This window comes from Phyllobates terribilis, unplaced genomic scaffold (genome assembly GCF_046119375.1).
Source record: "Phyllobates terribilis strain yellow unplaced genomic scaffold, ASM4611937v1 Scaffold_12__6_contigs__length_324123572, whole genome shotgun sequence".
Lineage (NCBI taxonomy): Eukaryota > Metazoa > Chordata > Amphibia > Anura > Dendrobatidae > Phyllobates > Phyllobates terribilis.
Genome location: NW_027362772.1, coordinates 178,475,345 through 178,502,747, shown reverse-complemented (window position 1 = coordinate 178,502,747; position 27,403 = coordinate 178,475,345). Strand labels below are relative to the sequence as shown.

Genomic DNA, 27,403 nt, shown 5'->3' with positions numbered 1-27,403 from the left:
TTAGTCCATCTATACTGACCTCCATCAGGTTGCAAATTAAAAATAATTTTTATCTGCATCTACAGTACCTCTGAAAAAATATTTGGGCTTCTAGCTGTGTGTGGGACTTGTTCTATTAGTCCATCTATACTGACCTCCATCAGGTTGCAAATTGAATATAATTTTTATCTGCATCTAGCTCTGAAAAAATATTTGGCCTTCTGGCAGTGTGTGGGACTTTCTCTATTAGTCCATCTATACTGACCTCCATCAGGTTGCAAATTAAAAATAATATTTATCTGCATCAACCTCTGAAAAAATATTTGGGCTTCTAGCTGTGTGTGGGACTTGTTCTATTAATCCATCTATACAGACCTCCATCAGGTTGCAAACTGAATATATTTTTTTCTGCATCTACCTCTGAAAAAATATTGGGCTTCTAGCTGTGTGTGGGACTTGTTGTATTAGTCCATCTATACTGACCTCCATCAGGTTGCAAACTGAATATATTTTTTTCTGCATCTACCTCTGAAAAAATATTGGGCTTCTAGCTGTGTGTGGGACTTGTTCTATTAATCCATCTATACAGACCTCCATCAGGTTGCAAACTGAATATATTTTTTTCTGCATCTACCTCTGAAAAAATATTGGGCTTCTAGCTGTGTGTGGGACTTGTTGTATTAGTCCATCTATACTGACCTCCATCAGGTTGCAAACTGAATATATTTTTTTCTGCATCTACCTCTGAAAAAATATTGGGCCTTCTAGCAGTGTGTGGGACTTTCTCTATTAGTCCATCTATACTGACCTCCATCAGGTTGCAAATTCAAAATAATTTTTTGTCTGCATCTAGCTCTGAAAAAATATTGGGCTTCTAGCTGTGTGTGGGACTTGTTGTATTAGTCCATCTATACTGACCTCCATCAGGTTGCAAATTGAATATAATTTTTATCTGCATCTAGCTCTGAAAAAATATTTGGCCTTCTAGCAGTGTGTGGGACTTTCTCTATTAGTCCATCTATACTGACCTCCATCAGGTTGCAAATTGAATATAATTTTTATCTGCATCTAGCTCTGAAAAAATATTTGGCCTTCTAGCAGTGTGTGGGACTTTCTCTATTAGTCCATCTATACTGACCTCCATCAGGTTGCAAATTAAAAATAATTTTTATCTGCATCTACCTCTGAAAAAATATTTGGGCTTCTAGCAGTGTGTGGGACTCATTGTATTAGGCCATCTATACCAAGCTCCACCAGCTTTGAAATTAATAATAATTTTTAGCTGCATCTAGCCCTGAAAATAATTTTTCCCAATAGTGGTAGCAATAGAAATATGGGGCGCGCGCCTGGCTAACAAAAATATACGCTTCATAACACAAAACACCAGCCTAGCGCACTGCATTAATAAGATGGCATCATCGTCTCTCCCAGTGCTAGGCCTACTACGCAGGCTAGTATTCCTGTGCCTAAAACACAATGTATGGGTCCGCGCTAGCCACTATGCTGAGGGGTATAAAGCTGCTGCTAACGCTTTATAACAATTCAATTTGCAGATTTTCACAGAGCTCTTCCACAACGCCCACCCATCGGGCAACAGTTGCCCACCCTCTCTATGGGATCTAGTGGCGAATAGTTGATGCCATTAATCAGAGCGTCAGTTGCCCCGTCAACGTGGCAAGCATACGGTAAGGCATGGGAAGAGTGGACACGACTAGTAGCAGGCAGACGGGTTGACCAATGTGAACAAGCCAGATCACAAGTCACCATAGAATTTCTCCACCAGCTAATGATGAGGGGCATATCAGGGGCGTCAGCGCAGCGGTGTCTGACCGGAGTAGCATTTCACTTCCAACTACTGAATTGGGGAGATGTGACAAAGATGCATCATCAGACAATCCATAAAAGGGTGGAAAAGGGGTCAGCCAAGTCAGGAATGTAGACGTCCCGTCCCGTGTCACTAAAACTGATTTCTCACATCTTATCCCTAACACCATTAACATGACACTCACAATTTGAAGCAACACTAATGTCTACTGCATTTGTGATCGCCTTCTTCGGGGCGCTATGTATAAGCGAATTAGTCCCTCAATCCAAAATTACCACCAGTGGACGCTTATTACACCAGGAAGTAGTCATAGCCAATAATGCAATACGTGTACGCATACACCAATCGAAAACGGTTCCAGCGGGCAGGGGTACTTGGGTACTTCTACAACCCACAAATGGTACACTGAGTCGGGTAACAATAGTAAAAACATATCTAACCATCAGATCACAAAGTCATTTCTTCGTATCACACATTGATGGAATGCCATTATCAAGATACCTGTTCCAAGCTATATTTAATAAATGCATAACATCGGCAGGGAACCACCCCAAAGATTACGGGACACACTCATTCCGCATAGGTGCGGCCACGGAAGCAGCAAGAGCAGGACTGTCAGAAACGGAAGTTCAGAGGATAGGGAGATGGCGATCCACGTGTTTGGCGAGATACATAAGACCGGACTTGTTATCCTAACGTGGTTTGTTTCTTTTACAGGTGACGCTAAGCCAACAGTGTGAGTGATAGGCCACTCGTATATATATTGGGCACAAAAAAGGGCGAAAGTCCGCCCAGGCAGGAGGAAATTAGAGTTTCATAACACATATTTCAACTGGAGAGGTATTAGAGGCCTGCTATGGCCACAGGTACTAATGGAGGTAATCAAGGTAGGGAGAGAGGCAAGAGGTCCGGTCATCTTAGTTATACAGGCCGGGGGAAACAACCTAGGTCATCACAAGAGCGCATAACTAATGGCAATAATGAAACTAGACACTGAGCGCTTCAGAGAATTTTTCACAAAATTAGCTATAGTATGGTCAGAGATTGTGCCGATAGCGGTATGGCAAGGTACGCGAGACATCACGGCCATCGAATGGACAAGGCGGGTAATAAATATTTGGATGGCAAAATTTAGAAGAGACAGAGGCGGTGTAGTGATACGACACCGACAACTGGAAGGAGATAAAGCAGGCCTCATACGGCCAGACGGTGTTCACTTAATAGATATTGGACTGGACATATTCCTGTCAGGACTCCAGGACAGAGTGGAACAAGCGTTAAGAGTGATGGGTGGGGGTCAGAGTCCTGCATACGAGTACGCTGGATCCTCCGTGGCCTGGAAATAGAAAGGACATGTTGGAGAGTTACACTTGTTGGCCAACTTGCCGGAGTGGGGACCCAGGGCATGCTGCAACAAGCTGAATTATTTTAGAAATAAAATGCCTTTCTAATGGAATGAGTATAAAGAGTTAATAAAGCTGTGACCGATCCTCACCCATCCAGTTGTAAGAGTTACATTATTGGGTTGTCCATGAAAGGGGGGCGGTAGGGGGGCTGAGCATCTGGGTTTGGTTGGGGGTCCCCACAGTCTGCCTAGGCTAGATTAATTTAAAAATTCTTATTAGATACACAGGCGGTGCAGCTTGCTTCGCAGCTGGGCTACTACGCCCAAAGTATTGCCTAGGCTAGATGCAGTTAAAAATTCTACGCTGACTAGCAGACACTGAAGATTTGGAGCAGACCTCTGAGTAAACAGCTCTTCAGACTCAACCATCTGTGTTACCCCAAGCCATAGTGTATGTAGTTTCTTACAGTTAAAAGGGGGGGGTGCGACCCAACCCACCTGGAATTGACGATGCCAACGTCACGTAAGACACAGCAAGGGGACTCCCAAAATTGTGGCACAGACACCACTTAACCCTAGAACGCATACCTGTGGCCTTGCAGGCCCGCCCAGTTAATTGTTTTCTATTTTCTGCAAGATTGCTTTAGTTAGAATTTTGAAACTCTAGGTATTCTTCATGTATATAGTTGTTTGTCATTTGAGTTTGAGTTATTCCATGTTATTTGCACACGGGCCTAAAGGGCCCCAGGTATGTGAAAGTGTAGATTTTTATGGTCATGCGTTCTAGGGTTAAGTGGCATCAATTGCCCCACTGTTGCTTAAAACGGTTGGTGAGGTGATTTTACCAAATCCCCAAGCTTTTAGTCTCCCAAGGATGACACAGGGGTAGAAATGTCCTTGCGAATCCATGATTTGATCATCTTTATGAACGTGAGTCTGTCTACATTCTCAGTGGACAGCCGCGTGCGCTTATCTGTCAGCACACCACCAGCAGCGCTGAACACACGTTCAGAGAGAACGCTGGCTGCATGGCATGACAAGATCTCCAAGGCGTGAGTGGCGAGCTCCGGTGATTTTTCAAGATTGGAATACCAAAATGAGCAAGGTTCCAGTGACACAGTCATGGCTTCGATGTTCACTTGGAGATTCTCCTGTACCATCCTCTCTAGGCATTGACTATGTGTCAGACTTCTTGTCTCCTGTGGCCTTGCAAAGGATGGTCTAAAAAAGTGGTGAAACGATTCCACAAAATTGCTGTTACCAGCAGATACTGTGTTACTGTTACTGTTTGAGTGATGAAGACTCGACAGTCCCACCGTTGGCAAGTTAGAACTGTGAGATTCACTACGTGCACCACTGGTGTTTTGTGGAAAAGCACATGTAAGATTCTGCAACAGATACTCCTGCATTCGTCAATACCTTTTTATGGCAGGAATTATTTCGGCAAATATACTTTTGTACCGGGGATCTAAGAGTGTGGCAACCCAGTAGTCGGGATTACTTCGAATTCTGACAATCCGGGGGTCATGTTGCAGGTAGTGCAGCAAGAAGGCACTCATGTGTCTTGCGCATCCAGAAGGACCAAGTCCTTGTTGTGTTGGTAGCGAGGTAAGAATCATGCTTCCTTCCTCTGCCCTCTCCCTCCAACCTCGCACAACAGAAATGTGATCAAGGTCTCCCTCATCTGATGAGTCTTCCATGCCCATTGCCAGTTCGTCCTCCACTTCTTCCTCGGCTCCTGCACCTTCCTCAACAGTTTGGCTGCTACCATGCGCCCTGGTTAATCCCTCTCCCCCACCCTCCCATGCCTGCCGCCTTGGTGCTGCCAACCGTCTGGACCTTGGAGATGTTATCCCTTCCGCATACGACTCCTCCTCTACTTCCTCCACCTCCTCTTGTCCCACCACCTGACTCCGAATTCTGTTTAACATGTGCTCCAGCATGTAAATCACCGTAATAGTCATGCTGATAATGGCATCGTCAGCACTAAACATCTTCGTCGCCATTTCAAGACTGTGCAGAAGGGTGCATAGGTCCCTGATCTGAGACCACTCCTCCAGCGTGATTTGCCCCACCTCTGGATCTCGTTGGCCCAGGCTATACGTCAGAACGTATTGCACCAGGGCTTGTCGGTGCTGCCACAGTCGCTGCAACATGTGCAGAGTTGAATTCCACCGTGTCGGCACATCGCATTTCAGCCGGTGAAATGGCAGGACCAACGACTTCTGTAGAGATGTAAGTCGTTGAACTGCGGGATGCGAACGGCGGAAGTGAGCACACAGCGACTGTGCACTCTGCAGAAGGCCATCTAGTCCGGGATAGTGGGCTAAAAATTGCTGGACAACCAGGTTCAATACGTAAGCCATACAAGGCACGTGTGTGACATTGCCCCGGCGAAGTGCCGCACCCAGGTTTGCAGCATTGTCGCACATGGCCTTCCCTGGTTGCAGGTCCAGTGGAGACAACCTTTCATGAAACTGGGTCTCCAGAGCTGACCAAAACTCCTCAGCTGTGTGACTCACATTTCCCAGACATTTCAAAGTAAACACTGATGCGTTGAGCCCTGCTGCCAGCATAGTAAGGAGGTGTGCAGGATTCCTTCTGCGCAGTTAGAAAGCAGGTGGCATTACCAGACAGGCTTTGGGTGCAGGTGGAGGACCGAGAGGAGGTTGAGGAGGCAGAAGCAGTGAAGGAAGTTCGAGATAAAGAGGATTAACACACAACTCGTGGGGACGGTAAGACTTGGACAGCAGCCCCTTGTCCTGCTGTCACCATAGTTACCCAGTGCCCAGTCAGCGACATGTAACGCCCCTGTCCATGCCTTCTCGTCCAAGTGTCTGTGGTGAAGTGCACCCTGTCACACACAGAGTTTCTCAAAGAAGCGGTGATGTTGTGTGCGACATGCTAGTGGAGCGCAGGCACACCTTTCTTTGAGAAGTAGTGCCGACTGGGCATCTGGTACTGGGGCACTGTGACAGACATAAGGTCTTGAAAATCCTCTGTGTCCTCCAGGTGGAAAGGCAGCATTTCTGTAGCCAACAGCTTGCAGATGGTGAAATTCAAACTCTTAGCTTTCTCATGGCTAGGAGGAAATGGTCTTTTACTTTTCCACATGTGAGGGACCGAGGGCTGGCTGTTGTGCTTAGACGGTGTTGAGTAGGGTGTCCCCGGCAACTGCCGGTCTGTGAGGAAGATGCAGGCGGACATGTTAGGTTGCCTTGATCCAAAGGTGGTGCTCTCGATGTCGGAGAGCGCTCAACACTAGCAGGTGTTTCCACTTCCCAATGAACTGACGACCTGCCAATCACACTGGCTGTTGCGGGTAAAGAGGTGGCAGGTCTGCGTCCAAAAACATGTGTGACTGCTGTCCCCCCAGTCACAGAGGATGAAGAGGCTGCGGATGCACAAGATGGGGCAGACGGTGGTTGGCCCAGCCGGCTAGGCCGCATTGTAGCACAGTGAGCTTCCCACTGCAACTTATGCTTCATATCCATGTGACGGTACATGCATGAAGTACTCAAACTATGTATTTTTTGGCCTCTACTTAGCTTTTGCTGACAAATATTACTGATAACACGAGTTGGGTCATCCTTATCGATCTGAATAAATGCCCAGGCTATGCAAGGCTTAGAGCCCATGTGACCTGAAGAGCCACTACGACTTGTGGTCAGAGGCAGAGTTGTGGTTGAGGATGCAGTTGTTGACGTGCTTCCAGTACTCCGTCTCTGTTCAGGAAGGCGCAACCTAACCTCGTCGTCAATAGCATCTGTGATGCCCCGCTGCGCTTGGTATCACAGATCCTACAAGAGTGCATTGATGGAATCCTCCACAAGAGGCCCCCATAAACATTCACACATCTCCACCTTCCACCTCAGACCAGCAGAGGGAGCCCGTTAGGGATATAAATAGGGAAGGTGGAGCTAGGCAGTTCAGTTCCTCTGAAGAGTTCCTGCAGTAGAGAAGCCTTAGAGAGGTCAGTCTGCAGTGGAGCTCAGTCTAGTCTAGAGAACGCAGTTAATAGTTCAGCAGTGGAGCACGAGGCTCCTGCTTGCTAGATTCAGGGAGCCCAGATAGAGCTTAAGGTGTGCCGGTGCCGTAAGATCAGTGAAGCGCGGCAAGCTGCCGTTAGTGTGTATAGCCTAGTGAGGGCCCGAGTAGGCCGAAGGCGAGTGGCGAGTTAGTACATAAGGGGCAGAGGAGCTTAACCAGCTCACCCCAAAGCATTTACCGGACACAGGATCCGAGCTTACCGGTATCTCTATGACCCAGTAAGGCATAACTGGAATCCCTGGAGAACTACAAGTCCCAGGATCGCTAAGGTGCTGATATGTAACAGAGCCAGGAGACGCTTAGGCCCCGCATACTGGGAGCGTGAACTCCAAGAGAAGGCCCTACCACAAGGTCAGCCAGCGCAGAACAGAGACAAAGTTAGGCCTAGCTCCAGGCAGGTCAGAAACTTACTACGCAGAGGCAAGAAACAGGAGGCCCTACACCCGCTCATTGGGGAGGATCCTGATATGCACCCTTCACCCTACAGTGCTCCGGGATGTGCCTGAATTTCCACCAGTAAAAGGTACTGAAGTGACTACCGTGTCCGTTCCCGTTCTTGCTCTGACCCAGCTGGGTCTCGCCTGTCCTGCATTCCCCCTGCATACGCTGCCCTGAGACCTAGCTCCACCTGTGGGGAGCTATACCATCGAGCTGCCTTATCACCGGCCTCAGTGGACTGCTGCAGCGCTGGTGCTTGTCACCAGATACCACAGGTGGCGTCATGAACTGTTATAAAATTAACAATTATCCACCCTTTTAAAGAGAGACCCCAGGGTACGGGCCAGGGAGCCGACCACCGCGACATCCCCAAGGCCAGGCAAATGCCTGGGTACCGAGTCATCCCCATCCCCAGGGCTAGTCACATCCTCCTCCACCTCCTCTGCTGACCTCATCGACTGTCTGACTGTGGGTTGACAGTAAGTGGGATCTCCAACCTCATCATCATCACCCTGTGTGTTATCACACCCGTCGCCCTCAGAGCCAACCTCTTCCTGCCCTGACCGAAAAGTCAAGTTGTCGCTCCAATCAGGTATTTGAGTCTCATCATCGTCTTCATCATTGTCTCCACCAACAGGAGTTACTGTTAGAACCTTGTTTTTAGTTTTTTTTTCCTTTGCTGGTCACATGACCTTGTTGGCCTATTTAATCCTGCTCCGCCCTTCTGGCTTTGCTGGACTTCATTGTTTAACTACTTTCTAGCTAGCCTGTGCCCTGTATCTAACTCTGTTAGTTTGCTTGGTCTACGGACCTCTATGTTCTATATATTTTGTTTGTTCGTCTGTCTGCTACTATTTCTGTTAGGAGGTGTCCCATTTTCCTCCCAGTCCTTAGTACTTGTAGGGATTCCTTCCCCACATCTATAGGTCTCCGTACAGACTAGCTTAGGACTTTAGCAGGTCTGATCGCAGGATCAGGTCCCCTGTTACATCGTAGGGATTAAGCTGAGTTCTATCGTAGGGACAGATCTCCTCTCTTTCCTTAGATCTGGTAGCAGAACATAACAGTAAGTCCAGCCCAGCAAATGCTCTAAGGAAAGATTTTTTTTTCTGTTCCATCATGGTGTCGGTTCTGGATTTGGCTAAACACCTGCAGGGACTCTCTTTGGAGGTGACTGAGCTCCGTCAGCACGTGAGTAACTGTCCTGGAGCACATTTCTTGGAGCCTAAGGTACGTTTGCCGGATTTATTTTTTGGTGAACACCGAGAATTTTTTTCATTTAAAAATTCTTGCTTATTGTATTTTCGTTTGAGACCCAAGTCCTCTGGGGATGATTCCCAGCGCATAGGGTTTATAATGTCACTTTTGCGCAAAGAGCCTCAGGAGTTGGTCTTTTCTTTGCAACCTAGTTATACATGCTTCAGATCAGTGGATAGTTTTTTTTCTGCTTTGGGACTATTATATGATGATCCTGACCGTGTCGCATCAGCTGAGACTGAGTTAAGACGTTTGAGACAGGGATCAGGTAATGTGGAAAAATATTGTACTCATTTCCGTCGATGGTCTACTCAAACAGGGTGGAACGATTCTGCTCTGAAAAGTCTATTTCTTGCTGGGCTCAGTGAAAGGGTTAAAGACCTGCTAATTGCTTATCCTACACCTGAAGATTTGCAACAGGCTATGCAATTAGCTATACGGGTGGATAGGAGACTGCGTACAAGGGTTAATGAGAGCAAATCCTCTGCTATGTCAGTTTCTGGTTATGAGAATGTGTGTACTAACAGTGGTGAATCGATGGAGATTGGAGCGATGGCACCTCGCTCTCAAGAAAAAGATCGCAGATTTTCTGAAGGCTTGTGTTTCTATTGCGGAAAATCTGGTCATTTGATTAAAGACTGTGAGCTTCGTATCAAGAAAGAAAAAAAAATGGTCAGTCATGCCCGTATTGCCTGTTTAAATTCCAAGGGTGTATTTTTAGCTGCTTCCACGATTGCTCAGGAAAAATTAATGGAATTTCGGGTGTTTGTTGATTGTGAGTCTACTCTGAATGTAATTGATGGGGGATTCTTGGAAAGACTCAATTTAAAACCCGAACCTTTATCATCCCCCATTGCTGTGGTCTCTGTGGATGGTTCCCCTTTGAAGAATATTACTCTCAAGGTCTGTGAATTTCCTCTCACTATTAATGGTGTTCACCATGAGAAATTGGATTTGGTAGTGTTGAATAACTTGCCTTCTCCAGTAATATTGGGATTGCCCTGGTTAAAATTTCACAATCCTGTACTGAATTGGTCTACCAGTGAAATTAAATCCTGGAGCCATAAATGTTATGACAAGTGTTGTAACGGGCGTATTGCAGCTTTGGATAGGGGAGAATTGCCTGTTCCTATTCAAGATTTTTGGAGAGTTTTTTCTGAGAAGGAATCACAGGTTTTGCCTCCCCATAGAGACTATGATTGTTCTATTGAATTTGTCCCTGGAGCGACTCTTCCTAAAAGTCGTTTATTTAACCTTACTATTCCTGAGAGAAAGGCTTTGGAGGAATACATACAGACAAGTTTGGCCGCCGGTCACATTAGGCCCTCTAAGTCTCCTGTGGCGGTTGGATTTTTTTTTGTAAAAAAAAAGGACGGCGGTTTACGTCCTTGTCTGGATTTTCGTGAGATTAACAAAATTACTGTACGCAATCCTTACCCACTGCCATTGATTCCTGATCTGTTTAACCAGTTAATGGGGGCCAAGTGGTTCTCTAAAATTGACCTTAAGGGGGCATACAATCTGTTGCGCATGAAGGAGGGTGACGAATGGAAGACTGCTTTTAACACTCCTGTGGGTCATTTTGAGAATCTGGTTATGCCTTTTGGTCTTACTAATGCTCCTGCATTTTTTCAGAATCTTATTAATGACATCCTTAGACCTTTGATCGGCAAAAATGTGGTTGTGTATTTGGATGACATTTTGATTTATTCGCCGGATCTGGAGTCTCATTGGCGGAGCGTACGTGAGGTATTACAGTTGTTAATGGACAATTCGCTTTTTGCTAAGCTGGAGAAATGTGAGTTCGCTGTACAGAGAATTAGTTTTTTGGGCTACATTATCTCCAGCGAAGGTTTTGAGATGGACCCGGTTAAAGTTCAAGCTGTACAGGAATGGCCTAGGCCTATTGGTTTGAAATCGATACAGAGGTTTTTGGGTTTCGCCAATTATTACAGAAAATTCCTAAAAAATTTTTCTAGTATTGTCAAACCTCTGACCGATCTCACCAGGAAAGGTGCTGATGCGGTTCAGTGGTCTTCTGAGGCCATTGAAGCTTTTGTGTATCTCAAGGAGAGGTTCACCTCTGCTCCCATCCTTATGCAGCCTGATGTGACTAAGCCGTTTTTGGTTGAGGTTGATGCTTCCTCTGTGGGGGTTGGCGCAGTATTGTCTCAGGATAACGGGGATGGATTACATCCCTGTGCCTTTTTTTCAAAAAAATTTTCGGAGACTGAACTGAATTACGATATTGGTAATCGGGAATTATTGGCTATTAAACTCGCATTTGAACACTGGCGCCACTTCTTGGAAGGTGCGGAATTTCCCGTTCAGGTTCTTACGGATCATAAAAATCTGATATATCTTGATGCTGCCAAGCGCCTGAATGCCCGTCAGGCTAGGTGGGCACTGTTTTTCTCGCGGTTTAATTTCTCCGTTACTTACATCCCTGGTACTAAGAATGTTAAGGCGGATGCCTTGTCTCGCAGTTTCTCTCCCATAGTCGGTGCTGAGAAAGAGGAGAACATTTTACAAGAAGGTGTTGTGATAGCTGCTTTGGACTCCGTTTTGGAAGATGAGATTCTTAAAGCACAGGAGAATGCCCCATCTAACACTCCTCATGGGAGGTTGTTTGTGCCTGGGACCTTTAGGAGAGATTTGTTTGTTGAGTGTCACGAATCTCGGTTGGCAGGTCATCCTGGAATCTCTGAGACTAAGAGACTGGTGGGTCGCAGTTTTTGGTGGCCTGGATGGCAGAAGGAAGTCATTAAGTGGGTGCGCCAATGTACTATTTGTGCTAGATCTAAGTCCTCACATACTCCTGCTGCGGGGTTGCTTTGTCCTTTGGAGGTTCCCAGTGCTCCTTGGACACATTTGGCTATGGACTTTATAACTGACCTTCCCCCCTCTGAGGGTTTTACTGTCATCTGGGTGGTCGTGGACCATTTTAGCAAGATGTGTCACTTGGTTCCCTTCGTCAAACTGCCCTGCGCTAAAACTCTCGCTAAGGCCTTTGTCAAGGAAATTGTCAGACTTCATGGCGTTCCTACTGACATTGTTTCTGATAGAGGTCCTCAGTTCGTGGCTCGTTTTTGGCGTGCCTTTTGTGACAGGTTGGGAGTTCATTTGTCGTTCTCGTCCGGATATCATCCTGAATCTAATGGCCAGACAGAAAGGAAAAACCAGGATGTTGAGCAGTTCTTGCGTTGTTTTGTGGCATGCAATCAAGAGGGGTGGTCTGAGTTTCTGCCACTTGCTGAATTTGCTCTGAACAATCATACATCTTCTTCTGCTGGTTGTTCGCCTTTTTTTTGTTGTTCTGGGAGACATCCGTCGTTTGGGTCGTTCTCCAAGTTGGGATCTGCCGTGCCTGAGGAGGAGAATTTTTCCGGTGATTTGGAGAGAGTTTGGACGGATGTGCGTGGTAATCTTCAGGAGGCCAACAGAAAATCTAAAGACTACTTTGATAGGAAACGACAGGAGGTTTTGTTCGCTGTTGGTGACATGGTTTGGTTGTCCTCTAGGAATCTGCGGTTGAGGATTCCTTCTAAGAAATTGGGTCCCAAGTTTGTAGGGCCCTTTAAGGTGCTTCAGGTTGTCAACCAATCTGCTGTTAGGTTGGAGGTTCCTACCTCCTGGAGAATTAATCCGGTATTTCATGTCTCTCTGTTGAAAAAAGCTGTTGTATCGGATTGTGACGCCTCTGCCTCTGTTCCTCCGGTGGTGGAGGACGGGGAATATGAAATTTCTCGCATCCTTAACTCTAGACAGTATAGAGGTAGTTTGCAGTATCTTGTGGCCTGGAAAGGTTTCGGACCCGAGGATAACTCTTGGGTGAGGTTGGATGATGTTTCCGCGTCCAGACTTATCAGAGCATTTCACAGGAGATTTCCTGATAAGCCTGGTCCTAGGGGATCCGGAGGATCCTCTTAGAAGGGGGGGTACTGTTAGGACCTTGTTTTTAGTTTTTTTTCCTTTGCTGGTCACATGACCTTGTTGGCCTATTTAATCCTGCTCCGCCCTTCTGGCTTTGCTGGACTTCATTGTTTAACTACTTTCTAGCTAGCCTGTGCCCTGTATCTAACTCTGTTAGTTTGCTTGGTCTATGGACCTCTATGTTCTATATATTTTGTTTGTTCGTCTGTCTGCTACTATTTCTGTTAGGAGGTGTCCCATTTTCCTCCCAGTCCTTAGTACTTGTAGGGATTCCTTCCCCACATCTATAGGTCTCCGTACAGACTAGCTTAGGACTTTAGCAGGTCTGATCGCAGGATCAGGTCCCCTGTTACATCGTAGGGATTAAGCTGAGTTCTATCGTAGGGACAGATCTCCTCTCTTTCCTTAGCTCTGGTAGCAGAACATAACAGTTACAGTTTGGGAACAAGGGTCTACATTATGCTCAGAACCTTCTTCATCTGGTCCTGGATCCAACTTATAAAGCTTCTGGGCATCGGATCAGATCATTTCCTCATCTGGATTAACAGAAGCTCTGGAGCAGACCTCCGTTTCCCAGGCTATAGTATGAGTAAACAGCTGGGCAGACTCAGCCATCTGTGTTACCCCATACTCAGACGGGCAGCTGGAGACTTGGGAGCTGTGAGGAAGCAAGTGCGATTGGGGTGACACCTCTGAGGACTGGAGTATTTGTGATGTTGAAATTGAGGTGATGGAGAGCCCACTTGAAGGAGCACTTGATATCCGTTGAAGCACCTGCTGTTTTTGTGCCTCATCTAGAATTTGTAGCGATGGGCGTGTCCGTAAGAATGGGATCGTATCACATTGTCCACGAAAAGAAGTCGACATCTTAGTTTGGCTGGAAGATGGTCTTTCTTCTGCAAATGTTACTCCCCCCCCCACCGTGGGGGGCCTCGACCCACCGGCGGACAGGCACCAGTATTGGGATAGGGGGGCTGGCCGTCAGGGTCCACCGCGGCTCTGGCACAAACCCGGCGACACAGAGGTGGCACAGGCAGGAACGGACTGGCCGTGTCGGCTTCTCACTTTTTGGATTTTAGAAGGGCATGACATGCCTATATCTGTGTCTCCCCCTCCTTTTACTCCTCCACCTCTTTTCTTTTCGCATGACTATATGTACTTGTCACTTTTCCATGTGTTAGTTGTGTCTTCTGAGCAGTTTGTCAGCTTTTGGACACCTTTGAAGGTGTTTTCTATGTGTTTCTATGTGTTTTTGTTTGCCTGCCATTGGTTTTAACGGTGTTCGAAGGTGTTCGACGAACAGTTCGACGAACAGTTCGGCGAACACACGGGTGTTCGACGAACCGAACCGAGCTCGAACACTACGGGGGTGGCTCAACACTAGTGCCTACCAGCCAGCCTACCTGGAGCTCCTGCCTGTCACCTGCCGTGCCTGCCAGCCCGCTTACCTAGAAGCACCGGCCTGTTACCTGCCGTGCCTACCAGTCAGTCAACCTGGAGGCTCCTGCCTGTTACTTGCTGTGCCTGCCAGTCCATCTGCCCGTATCACCCGCCAGCCTGCCTGCCCTGCTCATCTGCATTGCAGTCAGTCCCTGCCTTCTGACCCGTGGGAGTCACCTGCTCTCATACAAGGTCGGTCCCCAGAGTAGCACCTGGTCCGTTTGCTCGGTCCCTCCCTGGTCACGGAGTCGATTGAGCCGCCTTACGACCTTGGTCGGTCCGAGTTGATACCTAGTTACGCCCCTCTGGTCCCTCCTTGCACCGCAGCACAGAGATTCCACCACCCGGATCCGTAACAGTTTGCAGGGGCCATGGAACCCGGTAGCTCCCAGGCCCCTTCGCTTGCTGACCTGTACCAGGAGGTTTCTCGTCAGAGATCCCAACAGGAAACCATCCTGACCTACCTGCGGTCTGTGAACTCTTGCCTGGACACGCTGTCTGTTCCACCTGTGTCCGCCCCAAGTCGAGCGACACCCGCTCTGGCAGCGCCGCTGCCTACCAGTACCACGGCATCCAGCCTAGGACCCCGGCTTTCTGCGCCTCCTCATTTTGGAGGTGACCCCGTCCTATGTCGGGGCTCTCTAAACCAGTGCACGCTGCACTTTGAACTTCTGCCACATCAGTTTCCTTCTGACCGGACCAAGGTGGCGTTCGTCATGTCTCACCTCACTGGGGAGGCATTGGCATGGCTTAACCCTCTATGGGAGAGAGGGGATTCCCTGGTGTCCGATCTTCTGGCTTTCCTCACTGCCTTCCGGAAGGTCTTCGATGAACCCAGACGAAGGATTTCTACGGCCTCCTCATTGCTCCGTCTCCTCCAAGGGAGTCTCACCGTGGCCCAGTATGCCATATGGTTCCGTACCCTCGCTTCTGAGCTTGTCTGGGACAATGAAGCCCTGGTGTCCACCTTCGGGGAGGGCCTTTCTGGTCGGATTAAGGACGAGTTAGCCGGCCGGGACTTTCCTACCACCCTGGATGACCTGGTGTCACTAGCAACCCGGATTGACATCCATTTCCTGGAACGTGCTAAGGAGACTACCCGGGAGAGATGATTTCCTTGTCTTGCTCCTGCTTTCCAGAGACCTGCTTCCCAACCTGCTACTCCCCGGGCACGCTTGCCTGAACCTATGCAGATCGACCAGACCAAGATGGTCAAATCTCGCCAAGAGACACGCCGAGCCGAGGGGAGCTGTTTCTACTGCGGCAGTAAGGAGCACCTGATTTGTTCCTGCCCGGTGAAGCTGGGAAAGTCCGTTGTCTAGGACCTCTCGGGGAGGTCGTCCTAGGCAAAAATAAATCCTCCCCGTTCTTGACTTTATCTGTTTCTATTTCTTGTGAAGAGAACCGCTTCTTTGAAACCGCACATCTGGATTCCGGAGCCGCTGGGAATCTCATATCCCAGTCCCTTGTAGAGAAGTATCAGATTCCGACCAAACCTCTGGCCGAACCATTGGCAGTCACTTCCGTGGATGGAAGACTCCTTCCGGTGACCATCTTGCTTTTCACAGAGCCCGTGACCCTACAGGTGGGAATGCTGCACTCGGAGAGGATCTCCTTCCATGTGCTTTCCGGACTCTCTCACCCCCTTTTGCTAGGTCTACACTGGCTACAGAAACATGAACCCGTTCTGAACTGGCAATCCGGTGAGGTGCTTCATTGGGGGCAGGATTGCCATGAGACCTGCCTTCTTCCGGTTCGCCCGGCTCGACCACCATCTACTCTGACTAATTTACCCAGTCTACTGACACCCTACTGGTCCTATGCTGATGTCTTCGACAAGAAGGAGGCAGAGACTCTACCACCCCATAGGCCATATGACTTCCCTATCGACCTGATACCCGGTGCCACTCCACCCCGTGGGCGTATCTACCCACTGTCGTTGGCCGAAACCCGGGCCATGTCGGAGTACATCAAAGAAAATCTGGCCAGAGGATTCATCCGGAAATATTCCTCCCCAGCTGAAGCCGGATTCTTCTTCATTAAAAAGAAAGACGGTTCACTACGCCCATGTATCGACTATAGAGGACTCAACCAAATCACTGTCAAAAACAAATACCCCCTGCCACTCATCTCTGAGCTGTTCGACCGCCTCAAAGGCGCGAAGGTCTTCACCAAGCTCAATCTTCGTGGGGCGTATAACCTGGTCCGGATCCGCCGAGGAGACTAGTGGAAGACGGCATTCAATACCTGGGACGGTCACTATGAATACCATGTGATGCCCTTCGGTCTCTGTAATGCTCCCGCCGTCTTCCATGAATTAGTTAATGACATCTTCCGTGACCTCTTATATTCTTGCGTGGTGGTGTACCTGGACGACATCTTAGTCTTCTCTCTGGATCTTCCCTCACATCGGAGGGATGTTCGTCAGGTCCTGCTTAGGCTCAGGCAGAATCACCTATATGCAAATTTTGAGAAATGCTTCTTCGAGCAGTCCTCTCTTCCGTTCCTGGGCTATATTATCTCTAAGACAGGTCTACGGATGGACCCCGAGAAGGTCTCTGCCGTCTTAAAGTGGCCCCGTCCGGAGGGGTTGAAGGTGATTCAGAGATTCCTGGGCTTCGCCAACTATTACCGTCTCTTCATCACACATTTCTCTTCCCGGACTGCTCCCATCTCTGCGCTCACCCGAAAGGGAGCAAATCCTAAGGAATGGCCGTCCGAAGCGGAGGAGGCCTTTTTCTCTTTAAAACAAGCCTTATCTTCTCCCCCTGTGCTGCACCCTCCGGATAACAACAAACAATTCTTTCTGGAGGTTGATGCTTCCTCTTCCGGAGCCGGAGCGGTGCTCACCCAGAAATCTCCATTCGGGAGAATGGTAACCTGCGGCTTCCTCTCCAAGCTCTTCTCCTCGTCTGAGCGCAACTACTCCATAGGAGACCGAGAACTGCTAGCCATCAAATTGGCACTGGAGGAGTGGCATTACCTGCTCAAGGGGACTCTGCACCCGGTGGTCATCTATACTGACCACAAAAACTTGATTTATCTTCAGAACGCCCAAAGACTCAATCCGCGTCAGGCCCGGTGGTCTTTGTTCTTTAACTTTACCCTACATTACCGCCCGGCGGACAAGAACGTTAAAGCAGATGCCTTATCCCGATCCTTCCTTTCGTCCGATCAAGAGGAGGAGCCTATGCTTATCATTGATTCCTCTAAAGTGATGAATGTGGCCCCCTTGGATCTGTCTCGTCTCCCACCCGGTAAGACATTTGTAGCAGTTCCGGATCGTAATAAGGTTCTTCACTGGGGTCATTCATCTAAACTAGCCGGCCATGCAGGCCAGAAGAAGACCTTCCTGCTCATTACCCGGCATTACTGGTGGCCTACCCTGAGCCAGGATGTGGTAGACTTCGTCATGGCCTGTTCGTTCTGTGCCCGCAACAAGGTTCCCAGACATCTTCCTGCTGGCCGTCTCCTGCCTCTTCCCGTACCTGCTGCCCTGTGGCAACAAATTGCTATGGACTTTATTACGGATCTCCCTGTTTCTGCCGGTTGTACGATCATTTGGGTAGTCGCTGACCGCTTCTCTAAAATGGCCCACTTCATTCCTCTGCCTGGTCTACCGTCTGCATCTGTGCTGGCTAAGGACTTCATCCATCACATTTTTCGTCTCCACGGCCTACCCCTCCACATTGTGTCTGATCGAGGGGTCCAGTTCACTTCTCTCTTCTGGAGAGCTACGTGTAAGCTGCTGGATGTCACCCTGGATTTCTCCTCCGCTTACCAGCCGTAGTCCAATGGCCAAGTGGAGTTTATCAACCAGATCCTTACCAGCTACCTCCGGCACTTCGTCACCATACCGATTGGGTGGAGCTCCTACCTTGGACCGAGTTCTCCTACAACAACCATGAGAGCGAATCTTCTTCCCAGTCCCCGTTCTTTGTGGTCTACGGTCAACATCCCCGGATTCCGTTTCCCGTTTCCGCTTCTGTGAACAACCCGGCCGCGGAGTCTCTGGTCAGCGAATTTTCCACTATTTGGAAGGACACTAGATCCGCACTTCTCCAATCCTCCGAGCGGATGAAGAAGCATGCTGATAAGAGACATCTGGATCCACCTCAATTCCGTCCGGGAGACAAGGTTTGGCTCTCCTCCAAACATGTTTGTCTCAAAATACCCTCCTATAAGTTGGGCCCACGGTTCATCGGCCCATTTGAAATCCTCAAGCAAATCAACCCAGAAGCCTACAAGTTAAAACTCTGGGCCACCTTACGGATTCCCAACTTCTTCCACGTACAGTACAGACCAAAAGTTTGGACACACCTTCTCATTTAAAGATTTTTCTGTATTTTGATGACTTTGAAAATTGTACATTCACACTGAAGGTATCAAAACTATGAATTAACACATGTGGAATTATATACTTAACAAAAAAGTGTGAAACAACTGAAAATATGTCTTATATTCTAGGTTCTTCAAATTAGCCACCTTTTGCTTTGATGACTGCTTTGCACACTGTTGGCATTCTCTTGATGAGCTTCAAGAGGTAGTCGCTGGAAATGGTCTTCCAACAATCTTGAAGGAGTTCCCAGAGATGCTTAGCACTTGTTGGCCCTTTTGCCTTCACTCTGCGGTCCAGCTCACCCCAAACCATCTCAATTGAGTTCAGGTCTGGTGACTGTGGAGGCCAGGTCATCTGGCGTAGCACCCCATCACTCTCCTTCTTGGTAAAATAGCCCTTACACAGCCTGAAGGTGTGTTTGGGGTCATTGTCCTGTTGAAAAATAAATGATGGTCCAACTAAACGCAAACCGGATGGAATAGCATGCCGCTGCAAGATGCTGTGGTAGCCATGCTGGTTCAGTATGCCTTCAATTTTGAATAAATCCCCAACAGTGTCACCAGCAAAGCACCCCCACACCATCACACCTCCTTCTCCATGCTTCACGGTGGGAACCAGGCATGTAGAGTCCATCCGTTCACCTTTTCTGCATCTCAAAAAGACACGGTGGTTGGAACCAAAGATCTCAAATTTGGACTCATCAGACCAAAACACAGATTTCCACTGGTCTAATGTCCATTCCTTGTGTTTTTTTATCCCAAACAAGTCTCTTCTGCTTGTTGCCTGTCCTTACCAGTGGTTTCCTAGCAGCTATTTTACCATGAAGGCCTGCTGCACAAAATCTCCTCTTAACAGTTGTTGAAGAGATGTGTCTACTGCTAGAACTCTGTGTGACATTGACCTGGTCTCTAATCTGAGCTGCTGTTAACCTGCAATTTCTGAGGCCGGTGACTCGGATAAACTTATCTTCAGAAGCAGAGGTGACTCTTGGTCTTCCTTTCCTGGGGTGGTCCTCATGTGAGCCAGTTTCTTTGTAGCGCTTGATGGTGTTTGCAACTGCACTTGGGGACACTTTCAAAGTTTGCCCAATTTTCCGGACTGACAGACCTTTATTTCTTAAAGTAATGATGGCCACTCGTTTTTCTTTACTTAGCTGCTTTTTTCTTACCATAATACAAATTCTAACAGTCTATTCAGTAGGACTATCAGCTGTGTATCCACCAGACTTCTGCACAACACAACTGATGGTCCCAACCCCATTTATAAGGCAAGAAATCCCACTTATTAAACCTGACAGGGCACACCTGTGAAGTGAAAACCATTTCCGGTGACTACCTCTTGAAGCTCATCAAGAGAATGCCAAGAGTGTCCACAGCAGTCATCAAAGCAAAAGGTGGCTACTTTGAAGAACCTAGAATATAAGACATATTTTCAGTTGTTTCACACTTTTTTGTTAAGTATATAATTCCACATGTGTTAATTCATAGTTTTGATGCCCTCAGTGTGAATGTACACTTTTCAAAGTCATGAAAATACAGAAAAATCTTTAAATGAGAAGGTGTGTATCTCTCCTCAAACCAGTTGTGCTTAATTCTTTTTCCAACAATCTAGGTACCTCTCGAGCTCCGGTTCCCGCTGAGGACGTCTATGAGGTAGAGAACATTCTGGTCACCAAGAGGGTAAGAGGAAAAACCTCTCTTCTGGTGGATTGGAAGGGGTTTGGCCCAGAGGAGAGAACTTGGGAACCCAGGGAGAACATCCACGCCCCGCCTATCCTTAAAAAATTTCTTGCTGGCCTGAAAATAAGGGGGCGTAAAGGGGGGGGTACTGTAGCATCAGCATCTCTGCCTCCTGCCCGGCAGAGACGTCGTCCCCCTTACCGCCGCCGTCCTGCTCTGGCGTCTTCTGGCCTCCCTGCAGCTGCTGCTGGTGCACGCAGCTTCCCTGGCCCTGTGCTTAGGGCGCGCGCGTGCTCTTGCCCTCTTAAAGGGGCCACGCGCGCCGTCCTAAAAAGTCCCCGGCCAATGGCTGGAGGACTTCCCCTATAAAAGGCACCTCCTCTAATATGGAGGTGCCCGTGCAAGGTTGTAGCTTTGTGTGTGATACTCTGCTTCAGCCCACAGGTCCCGCTGCTAGCCTGACTACCAGTCCAGCCCACCAGCCAGACTACAAGTCCAGCCCGCCAGCCAGACTACAAGTCCAGTCCGCCATCCGGACTACTAGTCCAGTCCATCTGCTTGTCTACTCTCCAGCCCGACAGTCTGCCTACTGCCAGTCCACCAGTCTGTCTATGGGCTCTGCCCGCCTGCTTACCTGGAAGCACTTGCCCGTTACCTGCTGTGCCTGCCAGCCAGCCTACCTGAAGGCTCCTGCCTGTTACCTGCCGTGCTTGCCAGCCCACTTACCTTGAAGTACCTGCCTGTTACCTGCCGTGCCTACCAGCCAGCCTACCTGGAGGCTCCTGCCTGTTACCTGCCGTGCCTGCCAGTCCGTCTGCCCGGATCACCCGCCAGCCTGCCAGCCCTGCTCATCTGCTGTGCCGGTCAGTCCCTGCCTTCTGACCCGTGGGAGTCACCTGCTCTCATACAAGGTCGGTCCCCAGAGTAGCACCTGGTCCCTCTGCTCGGCTCCTCCCTGGTCACAGAGTCGATTGAGCCGCCGTACGACCTTGGTCGGTCCGAGTTGATACCTAGTTACGCCCCTCTGGTCCCTCCGTGCACCGCAGCACAGAGGTTCCACCACCCAGATCCATAACACTCACTCACGGTCTAGCAGTTTGTCTGTTTCACCGTACTCCGCCCTCTCTCAGCACTGCAGCCAGCCCTCGGTACCGCAGTTGCAGTCATGTAAAAGATTGTTTACTCCTACACATGACAAAGCTAAAAGGTTGAACTCCACCAACTCCAATGTGTAGGCCATGGAAAGGTCTTAAGCCCTAATTTTCTTAAATGTGAATAGTTCTGATTGTGTCTTCATCTACTGGGTTGGCTGTAGTGGAAGAGGTGTTGGTCCTAATTATACTATTTGTACTGTAGTGAAATTGATGCCACTTTGCTGGTGTCTGCCACAAATTTTTGGAAATGTGGAGAATCCTGATTGGGTCTCCATCTATTGGGTTTGGCTGTAATGGAAGAGGTTTCTGTCTCCATTAAACTACTTCTACTCTGGAGAATTCAATGCCACTTTGATGGTGTCTGCCACTAATTTTTAGAAATGTGGAGAATCCTGATTGGGTCTATATCTATTGGGTTGGCTGTAGTGGGAGAGGTGTCGGTCTCCTTTACATTAGTTATATTCTAGTGAAATTGATGCCACTTTGATGGTGTTAAGCACACATTTAGGGAAATGTGAACACTCCTGACTGAGTCTCCATCTCCTGGTTTGGATATACTGAAAGAGGTGTCAGTCCTAATTACACTATGTCTACTGTAGGGAAATTGATGCCACTTTGTTGGTGTTAGGCCCTAATTTAGGGACATGTGAACACCCCTGGTTAGGTCTCCATCTATTTGTATAGTTATACTGTAGTGAAATCAATTATTTGGTGCAGATATTGTTCTAAACAAAGGGGTACACAAACATGATAAACTCACAATTGGTTTTCAATAGACAACCATCAGCCGCCCCATCAAATGCATCTCCTGCTTCTTCCTCCTCCTCTGTTACCGTGCCAAGTATTGTCACGCAAGTCTCCGACCACAGAAGCTACGGTTGCATACTCGCTCCAGTCAGGCTGAGTGAGAGTCCATCAGCTGTAACAGAAGCGGACATGCCTGCTGTGTTTGTGTCACTGAGCACATCACATGTTTCTCAATCCACTGAAAAATCTCCGCCTGCACCTCACTCACGGTCTAGCAGTTTGTCCGTTTTACAGTACTCCGCCCTCTCTCAGCACTGCAGCCAGCTCTCGGTACCGCAGTTGCAGTCACGTAAAAGATTGTTTACTCCTACACATGACAAAGCTAAAAGGTTGAACTCCACCAACTCCAATGTGTAGGCCATGGAAAGGTCTTAAGCCCTAATTTTCTTACATATGAACAGTTCTGATTGTGTCTTCATCTACTGGGTTGGCTGTAGTGGAAGAAGTGTAAGTCCTAATTATACTATTTGTACTGTAGTGAAATTGACGCAACTTTGCTGGTGTCTGCGACTAATTTTTGGAAATGTGGAGAATCCTGATTGGGTCTCCATCTATTGGGTTTGGCTGTAATGGAAGAGGTTTCTGTCTCCATTAAACTACTTCTACTCTGGTGAAATCGATGCCACTTTGATGGTGTCTGCCACTAATTTTTGTAAATGTGGAGTATCCTGATTGGGTCTCCATTTGGTTTGACTATAGTGGAAGAGTTGTCGGTCACCATTATACTAGTTCTACTCTAGTGAAATTAATTCTTTTGTGCATATATTTTTGTCACAGGGGTACACAAGATAGAATCGAAATTGGTTTTCTTAGTACCGTGGTATATAAAGCAGGCTATATTTCATCTTTCAATTTTTCGGTGCTGATATTGTTCTCCATACAAGGTTACACATTAGTAATGAGAGAGCACTAAATGTGCTCAACATAGTGGTTCAGCGATTTCTCGAAACCTACCCAGATCTGCCACAGCTGCTTGAGAAAGTACAACGCGTGTGTGCCCATTTGAGAAAGTCAGTTATAGCTTCCGCCACCCTGGCAGTGCTTCAGCGGTATTTGCAGCTTCCAGCTCACCGACTGTTGTGCGATGTCACCACATGTTGGAAATCAACGTTGCAGATGTTGGGAAGGATTTGTGAGCAGCTGAGGGCAATTGTTGAGTACCAGCTTCAACATGCCCATCGGCATTAAGGTCAGCCTCCGCACAAAAGAGCTGATGAGTGGGCATGGATGTCTGACATCTGTGCCGTCCTCCAAAACTTTGAGGACTCCACCAAGATGGTGAGTGGCGATGACGCACATAACTAGCATCACTATCCCGCTTCTCTGTCTACTGAAACGCTCGGCATTGCAGGTGGAGCAAGGAACTATGCAGCCCACCCTCATCTCATCTCAGTGTGGATTGGGTAATAATCAGGAGGAGGAGAGCATGGACAGTCGTCCTCTTGATGTGGACAGGGAAGTCTTGCCTGTCTTGGAAGTCTTGATACCCCTCTTTCAGTCTGTGGGAAAGCTGTATGAGTTTCGCTTAATGACTTTCAGTGGCCTAAACCGTGGCTTTGCTTATGCACGTTATTTCTCAAAACGCATTGCAGATCAGCCCATTGTCCAACTCTGTAGTGATTAAGTTCAAAGAAAGATCTTTGTCTGTGGCTAAGCACCAACAAGAAGTGTGTGCTAGAACCCTCCTGTTTGTTTCTATTTCTATCTTGTGTTTTGCGGTCACATGACCATCTTCCTATATATTCCAGCTCCGCCCTTCTGGCCTTGCTGGTCTTCAGTGTTGTTTAGACTGTCTTTCTAGCCAGGTGCTTTTGTGCCTATCTATCTCTAGTTTGCTTGGTCCTCTGGACCTCTAGTACTTTTGTCAGTTTATCTTTTGCTCTGCAACAACTTCTGTTAGGAGGTGTCCCATTTTTTTGTCCCAGTCCTTAGTTCTTTTAGGGACCCCTCCCTTTTTCTATAGGTCTCCGTTCAGACTAGCCGAGGACGAAGGCGGGTCTGTTCACAAGGAACAGGTCGCCCGCTACAACGTAGGGACTCAGCTTAGTCTTACTGTAGGGACAGCTCTCCCCTTCTTTCCCTAGTTTATGTTACAGATCATAACAGTAAGTCCAGCCCAAACAAACAAAAAAAAAAACTTTAAGGAAAGAAATCCGGGGATCAGTATGGTTTCTGTTCAAGATTTGTCTCAACGCCTGCAGGGATTGTCTCTGGAGGTGTCCGAGCTCCGGCAACATGTGAGTAGCTGTCCTGGAGCGCATTTGGTGGAACCGAAGGTAGGACTCCCTGATATTTTTGATGGTAAACAACAAGATTTTTTTTTCTTTAAAAATGCTTGTTTATTATATTTTCGTTTGAGACCAAAGTCCTCTGGGAATGAATCACAGCGCATTGGGTTTATCATGTCACTTTTGCGCAAGGAACCACAGGGGTGGGCTTTTTCTCTCCAACTTAATGATCCGTGTTTTAGGTCAGTGGAGGATTTTTTTTCTGCTATGGGGCTATGGTATGACGATCCTGAGACAGAACTGAGACGTTTGAATCAGGGGTCAGGTGATGTTGAAAATTACTGTACACACTTCAGAAGGTGGTGCTCAGAAGTGAAATGGAATGATTCGGCGTTAAAATGTTTTTTTCTTGCTGGTCTAAGTGAAAGGGTTAAGGATCTGCTGATTGCATTTCCTGTACCTGAAACCTTGCAAGAAGCCATGCAATTAGCTATACGTGTGGACAGGAGACTGCGTGCCAGGGTTTATGATGAAAAAGTTGCTGCAATAGCAGCTCCTAGTTCCCAGAGGGTCTGCTCGGACGGCGGAGAACCGATGGAGGTTGGGGCGATGTCACTCTGCTCTCAGGAAAGAGACCGCAGGTTTTCCAAGGGATTGTGTTTTTATTGTGGTAAATCTGACCATTTGATTAAAAACTGTGAGCTTCGTTTAAGTAAAGGAAAAAAAAAGGTCAGTTACGCCCGTATTGCTTGATTGAATTCTAAGGGAGTATTTCTTTCAGGGAGTACCTTATTGCAGGAAGATTTGATTGAATTTCAGGTATTTGTGGATTGTGGTTCAACACTTAATGTGATTGATAAGGGGTTTTTGGAAAAACTTAAATTGGAATCCAAACCTTTGTCATCACCTATTTCTGTGATTGCAATTGATAACACTCCTTTGAAATTTATTACTCACAAGGTTGCTGCATTTCCCCTCACTATCAATGGCATTCACCAAGAAAATTTGGATTTGGTGGTATTAAATAATTTACCCTCTCCAGTGGTTTTAGGTTTGCCTTGGTTAAAACTGCACAATCCTTTACTGGACTGGGCTACTAATGAGATTAATGTCTTGGAGTCCTAAGTGCTATGATAAATGTTGTAATGGTCGCATTGCGGCTGTGGAAAAATGGGAATTACCTGTACCTATTCAGGATTTTTGGAAGGTTTTTTCAGAGGAGGAGTCGCAAGTTTTACCTCCTCATAGGGACTATGATTGCACCATTGAGTTTGTTCCTGGAGCTACTCTTCCCAAGAGTCGCTTATTTAATCTGACTATCCCTGAAAGAAAGGCCTTGGAGGAATACATACAGACGAGCTTGGCTGCTGGTCACATTAGACCTTCTAAGTCGCCTGTGGCCATTGGATTTTTCTTTATTAAAAAAAAAGACGGTGGTTTACGTCCATATCTGGACTTTCGTGAAATTAATAAGATTACCGTACGCAATTCCTACGCATTGCCGTTAATTCCGGACTTGTTTAACCAGTTATTGGGGGCCAAGTGGTTCTCTAAAATTGATCTCCGGGGGGCATACAATTTGTTACGAATGAAGGAGGGTGATGAATGGAAAACTGCTTTTAACACTCCGGTAGGTCATTTTGAGAATCTGGTGATGCCCTTCGGTTTTACCAATGCACCCGTGTTTTTTCAGAACCTTATTAATGACATCCTGAGACCTTTGATTGGCAAGAATGTGGTTGTGTATTTGGATGACATTCTGATTTATTCACCAGATCTGGAGTCCCATTAGCAGAGCGTACGTGAGGTGTTGCAGTTATTGAGTGATAATTCACTTTTTGCTAAGCTGGAGAAATGTGAGTTCGCTGTGCAGAGAATTAGTTTTTTGGGCTACATTATCTCCAGCGAGGGCTTTGAGATGGACCCGGTGAAAGTTCTGGCTGTGCAGGAATGGCCTAGGCCTATTGGTTTGAAATTGATACAGAGATTTTTGGGTTTCGCCAATTATTACAGGAAATTCATTAAGAATTTTTCTATGATTGTTAAGCCGCTGACCGATCTCACCAGGAAAGGTGTGAATACGGCCCAGTGGACTACTGAGGCCATTGAAGCTTTTGTGTATCTCAAGGAGAGGTTCAGTTCAGCCCCTATCCTTAAGCAGCCTGATGAGACCAAGCCTTTTTTGGTCGAGGTTGATGCTTCTTCGGTGGGGATCGGTGCAGTTTTGTCTCAGGAGAACAAGGATGGAGTACATCCCTGTGCTTTTTTTTCGAAAAAATTTTCAGAAACCAAACTTAATTACGATGTTGGTAATCGGGAATAGCTGGCTATTAAACTTGCGTTTGAACATTGGCGTCATTTCTTGGAAGGTGCTAAATTTCCTGTTCAGGTTTTCACAGATCATAAGAATTTGATCTATCTGGATGCTGCCAAACGCTTGAATGCCCGTCAAGCTAGGTGGGCACTTTTTTTTTCTCGGTTTAATTTTTCTGTTACCTATATCCCTGGTTCTAAGAATGTTAAAGCCGATGCTTTATCTCGCAGCTTTTCTCCCATGGTTGGTACCGAGGAGGAGGAGAGCATTTTACAGGAAAGAGTTGTGGTAGCAGCATTGGACTCCGTTTTGGAAGAAGGGATTCTGAAAGCCCAAGAGGATGCCCCATCTAACACTCCTCATGGGAGGTTGTTTGTGCCTAGAACCTCTAGGAGAGATTTGTTTGTGGAGTATCATGAGTCTCGGTTGGCAGGTCATCCAGGAATTTCTGAGACTAAGAGACTTATCAGTCGCAGTTTTTGGTGGCCTGGGTGGCAGAAGGAAGTCATCAAGTGGGCGCGTCAATGTACTGTGTGTGCTAGGTCAAAGGCTTCCCATACCCCTGCTGCGGGGTTGCTTTGCCCTCTGGAGGTTCCTAGTGTGCCTTGGACGCAT

At 47.5% G+C, this 27,403-nt stretch overlaps 1 protein-coding gene across 1 annotated transcript in view; it reads left to right on the top strand.

The window, feature by feature from the left end:
* MMEL1 (membrane metalloendopeptidase like 1) overlaps nucleotides 1–27,403 on the top strand; it is a 668,752-nt gene that overhangs the window by 181,046 nt on the left and 460,303 nt on the right. The gene's annotated exons all lie outside the window — the stretch shown is intronic.